At 46.2% G+C, this 8,866-nt stretch overlaps 1 pseudogene; it reads left to right on the forward strand.

Moving 5' to 3' along the window:
• Positions 1-428: 428 nt before the first annotated feature.
• On the forward strand, positions 429-8,204 carry LOC101836952 (annotated as a pseudogene).
• Positions 8,205-8,866: the final 662 nt, after the last annotated feature.

The following is an 8,866-nucleotide window of genomic DNA, read 5'->3' on the forward strand; positions in this document are numbered from 1 at the left end:
GTTTTAACCTGATTTCAAAGTCTGGTAGTCTGCTTTAGTGCCTCTCGAAGCAGAGCGTTAGTGTAAGGGTGGACATTTACATAATGGAAAAGGGAGTCTTCCGTTTGGGGTCAGTTGGGGGAGGGCCCAGTCCATGGTGGGAGGTGCCATGCCTGGGCTGGTGACCCAGGGTTCTATAAGAAAGCAGGCTGAGCAAGCCAGAGGAAAAAAAGCCAATAAGCAGCTCTCCTCCATGGTCTCTGCATCAATCCTGCCCTGTTTGAGTCCCTGTACTGAATTCCTTCAGTGATGAACAGCAATGATGAAGTGTATGGCAAATACACCCTTTCCTCCCCAGCATGCTTCTTGATCATGGTGTTTCATCGCAGCAATAGAAACCGCAACTAAGACAGATAGCAAAATGCCAAAGCTAAAAATCTACCTTCCCTATGACTCAGGAGGTCTTTGACAGAAATACACGAGTACTGAAGAACGTTCACATGGTCAGCTCTGAGAACGTTCACACGGCCAGCTCTGCAGAGAAATCCCGGTCAGTACGCAATCACAAATGTGGCCAGGCAGGTGCAGTGGTACATACGTGTCATCTACTGGAGGTTGAGTGACAAGAACTACAGTCTTAGTTACGTTCTGTTGCTGTGATAAACATCCAAGGTAACTTGAAGAGGAAAGCGTTCATTTCATTTTACAGCCTATGGTCCACCATCCAGGGAAAGCAGGGCGGGGCCTCAAGGCAGGAACCTGGAGTCAGGAGCTGAAGCAGAGGCCATGGAGGAGTGCTGCTTATTGGCTTACTCAGCCTGCTTCCATCCCTCCTTCCTTTCCTCCCTCCTCCCTTCCTTTCCTCCCTCCTCCCTTCCTTTCCTCCCTCCTCCCTTCCTTTCCTCCCTCCTTCCTTCCTTTCCTCCCTCCTTCCTTCCTTTCTTTTTTGTTTGTTTTGTTTGTCGAGACAGGGTTTCTCCGTAGCTTTTGGAGCCTATCCTGGAACTCACTCTGTAGAGCAGGCTGACCTGAACTCACAGAGATCCGCCTGCCTCTGTCTCCCAAGTGCTGGAATTAAAGGCGTGCGCCACCACCGTCCGGCTTCAGCCTGCTCTCTTATACAAATGAGACTGCCTGCCCAGGTGTGGTAACTGTCCACAGTGAGCTGTACCCTCCCACATTGATCATCAATGAGAAAATGCCTACAGGCCAGTTTGATTGACCATTTTCTCAATTGACATTCCCTCTTCCCAGATGACCAAGGCTTACGTCAAATTGACAAAACAAACAAACAAAAATCCCAACCAATATGATCACTTAAGCCAGGAGTTCAAGGCCAGAATGTGTCTTTTAAGTTGTTATTTGTTTGTTTAATAATGTATGTATAAGTTCATGTGCTACAGAGTACTTGTGACACGTAGAGATCAGAAGACAACGTTGCGGAGTTGGTTCTCTCTGTTCATTCTTTTTGTTTTGTTTTAGAAGGGGTCGCTCTATGTCGCCCTGGCTGTCTTAGAACTTGCTATGTAGACCAGGTTGGCCTTGAACTCACCAGGATCCTCCTGCTTCTACCTCCCAAGTGTGCTATCATGCTTACCTCCTCTCTATTCACCTTTGTGTGGGTTCCCAGGATCAAATTTAAACCAATAGACTTGCATGGCAAGTACATTTACTAATGGAACTGTCTTAAGGGAGGGCCCCAAGACTGTGAGGAAGGAGGGAGGGAGGGGGGAGGGAGAAGAAAAAGAAAGAGACCTGACATGGTAGTACCCACCTACAGTCCTAACACTTGGAAGGCAGAGGCAGGAGAGGCAGGAGTTCAAGGTCATCCTTGGTTACAAAGTAAGAACTTACTCAAAAATAAAAACCAACCCAGGCTAGAGAGATGGATCAGGGATTAAGAGTACTGACTGTTCTTGCAGACACAAGTTCCCAGCACCCTCATGTACAACAGCGTGGGTCTACAACCAGCTGTAACTCTACTTCCAGGGATCCAGTGTCCTCTGCTGGCCTTCATAAACACTGTACTCATGTACACATACCCACACAGACACAGACACACACACACACACAAATAATCAAAAATAATAAATAGAAATCTTCCTTCCTTATGGAAGTCTTCAAGCAGCTCCTGGCAGGTTATGAAAATGTCCCCTCTTCTATGAACTGTTTGGCTAGTTACTTTCCTTGGTATGCTAAAACACCATGACCAAGGCAACTTATAGAAGGAATCCTTCAATTTAGGCTTTTAGTTCTAGAGGACAAGGAGTCAGTGACTGTTATGGTGGGGAGTATGGCAGCAGGCAGGCAAACATGGTACTGTAACAGCAGCCAAAAGTTCACATGCCATCCATGAACAGGAAGCAGAGAGAGAGCCTGCTGCAGGTGACAGGAGGCTTTTGAAACTTCTGGCCCATCTGCAGTAACACATGACATAACTTGTCCAACAAGGCCATACTTATTAATCCTTCCCAAAAAGCCACCAACTGGGGACTGATTATTCAAAAAACGAGGCTATCGGGGCCATTCAAGTTCAAACCACCACAGTGGGTAAGTCTGCACAGGACCCCTTCCATTTCCTACAGTGAAGTTTCCAACTACTGCCTTCAGGGTTCCTCAAGCAGCACGTTTGGGGATAGAGCTAACTTTGCTTCCAGTGCTTGCTAGATTCAGATCTGAGTGTAGTGATGGAGACAGTGTGAACACAGAGTGTGATGGAGACAGAGTGAACACAGAGTGTGATGGAGACAGTGTGAACACAGAGTGTGTGATGGAGACAGTGTGAACACAGAGTGTGGTGATGGAGACAGTGTGAACACAGAGTCTGTGATGGAGACAGTGTGAACACAGAGTGTGATGGAGACAGTGTGAACACAGAGTGTGTGATGGAGACGGGGTGAACACAGAGTGTGATGGAGACAGTGTGAACACAGAGTGTGGTGTGGAGACAGTGTGAACACAGAGTGTGTGATGGAGACAGTGTGAACACAGAGTGTGGTGTGGAGACAGTGTGAACACAGAGTGTGTGATGGAGACAGTGTGAACACAGAGTGTGTGATGGAGACAGTGTGAACACAGAGTGTGTGATGGAGACAGTGTGAACACAGAGTGTGATGATGGAGACGGGGTGAACACAGAGTGTGGTGGAGACAGTGTGAACACAGTGTGGTGATGGAGATGGGGTGAACACAGAGTGTGGTGGAGACAGTGTGAACACAGTGTGGTGATGGAGATGGGGTGAACACAGAGTGTGATGGAGACGGTGTGAACACAGAGTGTGATGGAGACGGGGTGAACACAGAGTGTGATGGAGACGGGGTGAACACAGAGTGTGTGATGGAGACGGGGTGAACACAGAGTGTGTGATGGAGACGGGGTGAACACAGAGTGGGGTGTGGAGACAGTGTGAGTGCAGGATTAATCCTGTTTGTTCTGTGTTTTAGTTTGGACCTTGGGCAGCCAAGCACTTGCCTGGTGTGCCTGAGGCCCTGTGTTCTATCCCAGCATGAGGGCGTGGGGAACAGGACCTAAACTGACTTCAGGAACTCAGCCCACATTCAAGACTGATCTGGATGTCATGGGATAACCCAGCTTGCCTTGAACTGCTGTGATCCTCCTTCCTCAGCCTCCCAAGTGCTTGGAATTCATGCGCCAGTTCCCACACCCAGCTTTAATATTTATCTTCAGTTTAGTTTCTTTGTACTGTTGTTTCTGCCTCTTTAGAAAGGATTACATTTAAAATACTAAAAATTTAAAGAGGCATTGTGAGCTGGGTGGTGGTGGCGCACGCCTTTAATCCCAGCACTCGGGAGGCAGAGCAGGCGGATCTCTGTGAGTTCGAGGCCAGCCTGGTCTACAAAGTGAGTTCCAGAACAGCCTCTAAAGCCACAGAGAAACCCTGTCTCAAAAAAAAAAAGAGGTATTGTGATCACAACCAGCAGGGGGCGCCAAAGAACAGTTTATAAAACAGACCCTGTCTGTTAGCCAGTCCTCCAGGGAAGACTTGCCCCAGCTTGGATTCCTTCACTCCCAGATGAAAACTCATTCATTTGGCGACTCTCTGACCTTTTAGATCCTCAGACCCCTAACGGAAGCGTAATGGTGACAGGAGACTTGTCTAGCATGCAGGAGGCTCTCTACTCTAGGTTTGATCTCTACTCTGTGACTGAGCAAGTAAAAGAAATGAGAGCATGGGAAAAAGACAAAAAACAAACAAACAAAAAAAAAAAAACCGACAAAAGCAACACACCCTATGTTTGTATCTTTTCCAAACTACCAGGAGAGAGCCGGGCGAGGGACTGGCGACAGAGTTCTGATCCTTAGAACCCCAGTTAAAAAGTCCAGAGCGGCTGTAGGAGGTGGGAGGTACTGGTTGTACTGACAAAAAAAATAAAAATAAAAAAAGACAAAATAAACTCCAGTGGGCCAGATTTTCGAGTCGGCCTGTTTTGTGGAATGAGACATACAGAAATTTTCTTGCAGGTGGGGCAGCACTTGAGATTTGCTCTTGCCTATGGGGATTCCCCACCCAAAGTTCCAGAACTTTACCTCATCCCTGCGTACTTGGACAGCTGGTCACCTGCCTTGTTTGACCTTCCATTTTTTTCTTATCTGTGAGATGGGGATAAGGCTGCAACCTGCCATAAAATGGCTTTGAAGGAATCAAGGGAGATGTTAGACTCGTACACACTGAGTAAAATATAGATTTCAAACTAGGTGTGGTAGCCAATACCTTTAATACCAGCACTCAGGAGGCACGGGCAGGATCACCCTGAGTTCTAGCCTGGTTGGTATAGCAAATTCCAGGACAGCCAAGTGAGACCCTGTCTCAAAACAAAAAACAAAAACAAACAAAAATCCCAGAACCAAAAAAGCACAACTAGATTCCTGGTGCTATCAAACAGAGCCTTGGTGTGTTGTTATTTGTTTTTTGTTTGTTTGTTTGTTTTTTTGGTTTTTCGAGACAGGGTTTCTCTGTAGCTTTGGAGGCTGTCCTGGAACTCACTTTGTAGACCAGGCTGGCCTTGAACTCACAGAGATCCGCCTGCCTCTGCCTCCCGAGTGCTGGGATTAAAGGCATGTGCCACCAACGCCCGGCTTTATTTGTTTGTTTATATTTATTTTTAAATTATATGTAAATGTGTGGGCATGTGCACCTGAATGCAGTGCCTGTGGAGTCCAGTAGAGGGCGTCAGATCCCCTGCACTTAAAGAAGGTTGTCGGTTGTCCTCTGGCAGAGAGCAGTGCATGTTCTCCGGCCCTTGATCGGTTTGAGACAGGATCTCATTATGTAGTCCTGGCTGGCTTGAAATTCACTGTGTAGACCTGACTGGTCTCAAATGTGGAGCAATCCTCCAGCCTCAGCCTTCCAAGTATATAGATATATTCCATTATTCCCACAGCCTCTGTGTTTTTTTTTGTTTTTTGTTTTTTGTTTTTTGTTTTTTGTTTTTTTTTTGGTTTTTCGAGACAGGGTTTCTCTGTGGCTTTGGAGGCTGTCCTGGAACTTGCTCTGTAGACCAGGCTGGCCTCGAACTCACAGAGATCCGCCTGCCTCTGCCTCCCGAGTGCTGGGATTAAAGGCGTGCACCACCAACGCCCGGCCAGCCTCTGTTTTTAAATCACATTGTTTATGTGTTCAATTCAATTTAAAAATATTTGCTGAGGGCTTATTATGTAATAAAAATTATTATTAGTTTAGAGGATATGAGTATGAATATATATTTACATACATTCACTAATTTGTGTGAGTTTTTCTTTTTGATTTTTTGAAACATGATCTCATGTAGCCTAATGATTACCTGAGGATGGCCTCAAACTCCTGATCCTCCTACCTCTACCTCCCAAGGGCCACACACACAGGCTAAAACTCTTTGTGTGGCCCTGGCTGTCCTGGAACTCACTCTGTAGACCAGGCTGGCCTTAAACTCACAGACATCTGCCTGCCTCTGCCTCCTGAATGTTGGGATTAAAGGTTTATGTCATCAAGGCCCAAAACGCTTTGAATTGGCACATTGTGATTGTATATATTTGTGGTATACAGTGTGACGTGTCATTACAGGTCCAGAATGTGCAATGCTTAGATCAAGCCAATTGGCATATCTGTCTGCCTACCTGTTTGTCCATCACTTTGTGTTAAGAATATTCAAACCGGCTAGCCAAGAAGGCGGCCGCTGCTGGCCGAGCAGTCGGTGCTAAGCTGGCTCTCGCTGCGTGAGGTTCGCATCCACTTGGGCCAGCGTTCGCTGGGCAGCCAGGGTGCGGCACCAGCGCCACAAGCAACTCCAAGGTATCAGGGAAAGAAAGACCAGACGTCCATTTGTTTGTACTAAGAGAATGCATGTGCTGCCTTTATTGCCAGGAGAGTGTGTATGTGCGTGTCTTCATTGCAAGTGCTAAGAGGTCTCTCTCTTGTAAGAGGGAGGAGCTTTATATACAGGTTTACAGCACAGTGGAAAAACCCCAGGTAGAAGAGATCGTTGTTTTCCTCCTGCTAGATGTTGATGTCAGAGGGTCAAGGCCAGGGCAATAAGCTAGGACTAGAAAACAGAAAGCACTTGGACTGGAAAACAAGCTGCCCTTGTAGGCTGACCAGCAACTCACAGAGACCCCATGGGGCTGGGGCCCAACATCTCCCCCCTTCTTTATATATAAATTAGCACCTATCTCAGGTGACTAGGATGTTAATGCCAATTTTAGTATACAAAAACAAACATTTATAAACAATATTTGGGAATGTGGGCGTCGTTCTTTCCAAACTACTTCCTGCTGTTAAGGGGCGCTGAAATACCATAGGGATCATGACAAAAAACAAAACAAAACAAAACAGAAACCTTTTGAAGTTCTTGTTTTTGTGGTCTGTAAGGCTGCATCATCTTAGCTGTTTTAGGTGTTGGATCACCTGGGCCACTGCTTCAGGTGGTCTTGCTTTATCAAACCATACTAGTCTGGAAGGAACCCACAGCTTTTTATGTTCTGTGGAAACAAAAGCAGAAATTCTTTTCCCAAGTAACCTGTCCTTATATTTAAATTTAGAAGTCAAAGCATTTTCAAAACATGCAAGTTGGATTAATTTAGCAACATAATAATCAATTGTCTTTTAGCAGTTTTTGTTTCTTTCTCAGCAATTAAACAATTTAAAGACACCCCAACTGTACACAGTATCCAGACTCTCTGTGTATTTTCCATTTTATATACTTTTATCTTTTCCTTTTCTTTTACTTAATACCAGTACCTCCTTTATTAACTGTTACCAATTTTCAATTCACCCACTTTTAATCCATCCTCTAACTGAGGGCGATCTCTCAGGTTCCCCTTTCTTTCCTGACTTTTGTCAGGAGAAGACCTGGAGATTTAATCCAATCCACCCTCCAACCTAGGGCAATCTCTCAGGTTCCCCTTTCTTTCCTGACCTTGGTGTCAGGCGAAGGCCTGGAGATTTAATACAATCCACCTTCTCCTTAGAAGGTGATCTCTCAAGTAAAGCCTGGAGGTTTGACCATTTAATTTTACTGTTAGAAGTTGAGGTACCTGTTTTTGATTCTTTTTTTTCTCGAGTCTCTCCTTTTCGAGTCTTCTATCTGACCAATCTTTCCCAGTCTTTCCAAGTCTCTCTGGATCTCGGTGGGACATCCAATTGCGGCGCCAGCGCCACAAGCAACTCCAAGGTATCAGGGAAAAAAAGACCAGACGTCCATTTGTTTGTACTAAGAGAATGCATGTGCTGCCTTTATTGCCAGGAGAGAGAGAGAGAGTGTGTGTGTGTCTTCATTGCAAGTGCTAAGAGGTCTCTCTCTTGTAAGAGGGAGGAGCTTTATATACAGGTTTACAGCACAGTGGAAAAACCCCAGGTAGAAGAGATCGTTGTTTTCCTCCTGCTAGATGTTGATGTCAGAGGGTCAAGGCCAGGGCAATAAGCCAGGACTAGAAAACAGAAAGCACTTGGACTGGAAAACAAGCTGCCCTTGTAGGCTGACCAGCAACTCACAGAGACCCCATGGGGCTGGGGCCCAACACCAGGGTGTGAGGGATTTTCATCCAGCAGCAGTACTGGAGCTGAAGAAGGCGCACCCGGCCTGCCCACTCTAACCCGAGAGTGTTCGGAGGTGCAGCCCAGGCTCTGGGCCCTCTAGGCTTTCGGTCAAGAGAAGAGTGTGTCTCTGAACAACCTGAGTACTGGTGATGTAACCAGAGCCCTGGCGAATATGCTGAGTGACAAAGTCTGAAGTGTCTACGGAGGCCTGTGAGCAAGCGCACCAGAACCTGGGCTCTGCTGGACTGAACACAATGTCGGGGAAATGTGCTCTTCCGGTCCTTGTAAAGCTTACTTCTGTACGGCGTTGCTTCAGGGAAAAAAAAAGAAGATTCAAGCCCCCCTCTACTTCCTACTTAAAGCATTCCATTCGTTGTTGTCAACTACAGTCCCCTACTGTGCTACTATGGGAACACTGAAAAGTGACTGCCACTTCTCGAGGATGATTTCCGGGGAACAGAACAAGAGAACGCGTTTGTAGCATGTAAGGGAAAATATGTCTTGGAATATAAGTCAGAGGTAGAGCACTTACTTGCCTAGCATGTTCCTGGTTGATCCCCAACAGTGAAAAACAAGCAGTAAAAAGTACCCCTCCCACCCAATCTCCTGCTAAGCGTAGTTTATCCTCAGCTCCCCAAATCAGAGTCTTTCCAATCCAACTAACAAACTATTGCCTGGGTGTGGCAGCTGTAATTACACCCATAACCCCAGGATTTAGGAGGTGGAAGCAGGCTGATTGTCATGAGTTCAAGTCCAGCCTGGGCTACAGACTGATAGATACCCTGCCTAAAAAAAAAAAAAACCAAAAAAAAAAACAAGGTAGGGAAATGGTGGCACACGCCTTTAATTCTAGTA

Source organism: Mesocricetus auratus, unplaced genomic scaffold (assembly GCF_017639785.1).
Source record: "Mesocricetus auratus isolate SY011 unplaced genomic scaffold, BCM_Maur_2.0 Super-Scaffold_100010, whole genome shotgun sequence".
Classification (NCBI taxonomy): Eukaryota; Metazoa; Chordata; class Mammalia; order Rodentia; family Cricetidae; genus Mesocricetus; species Mesocricetus auratus.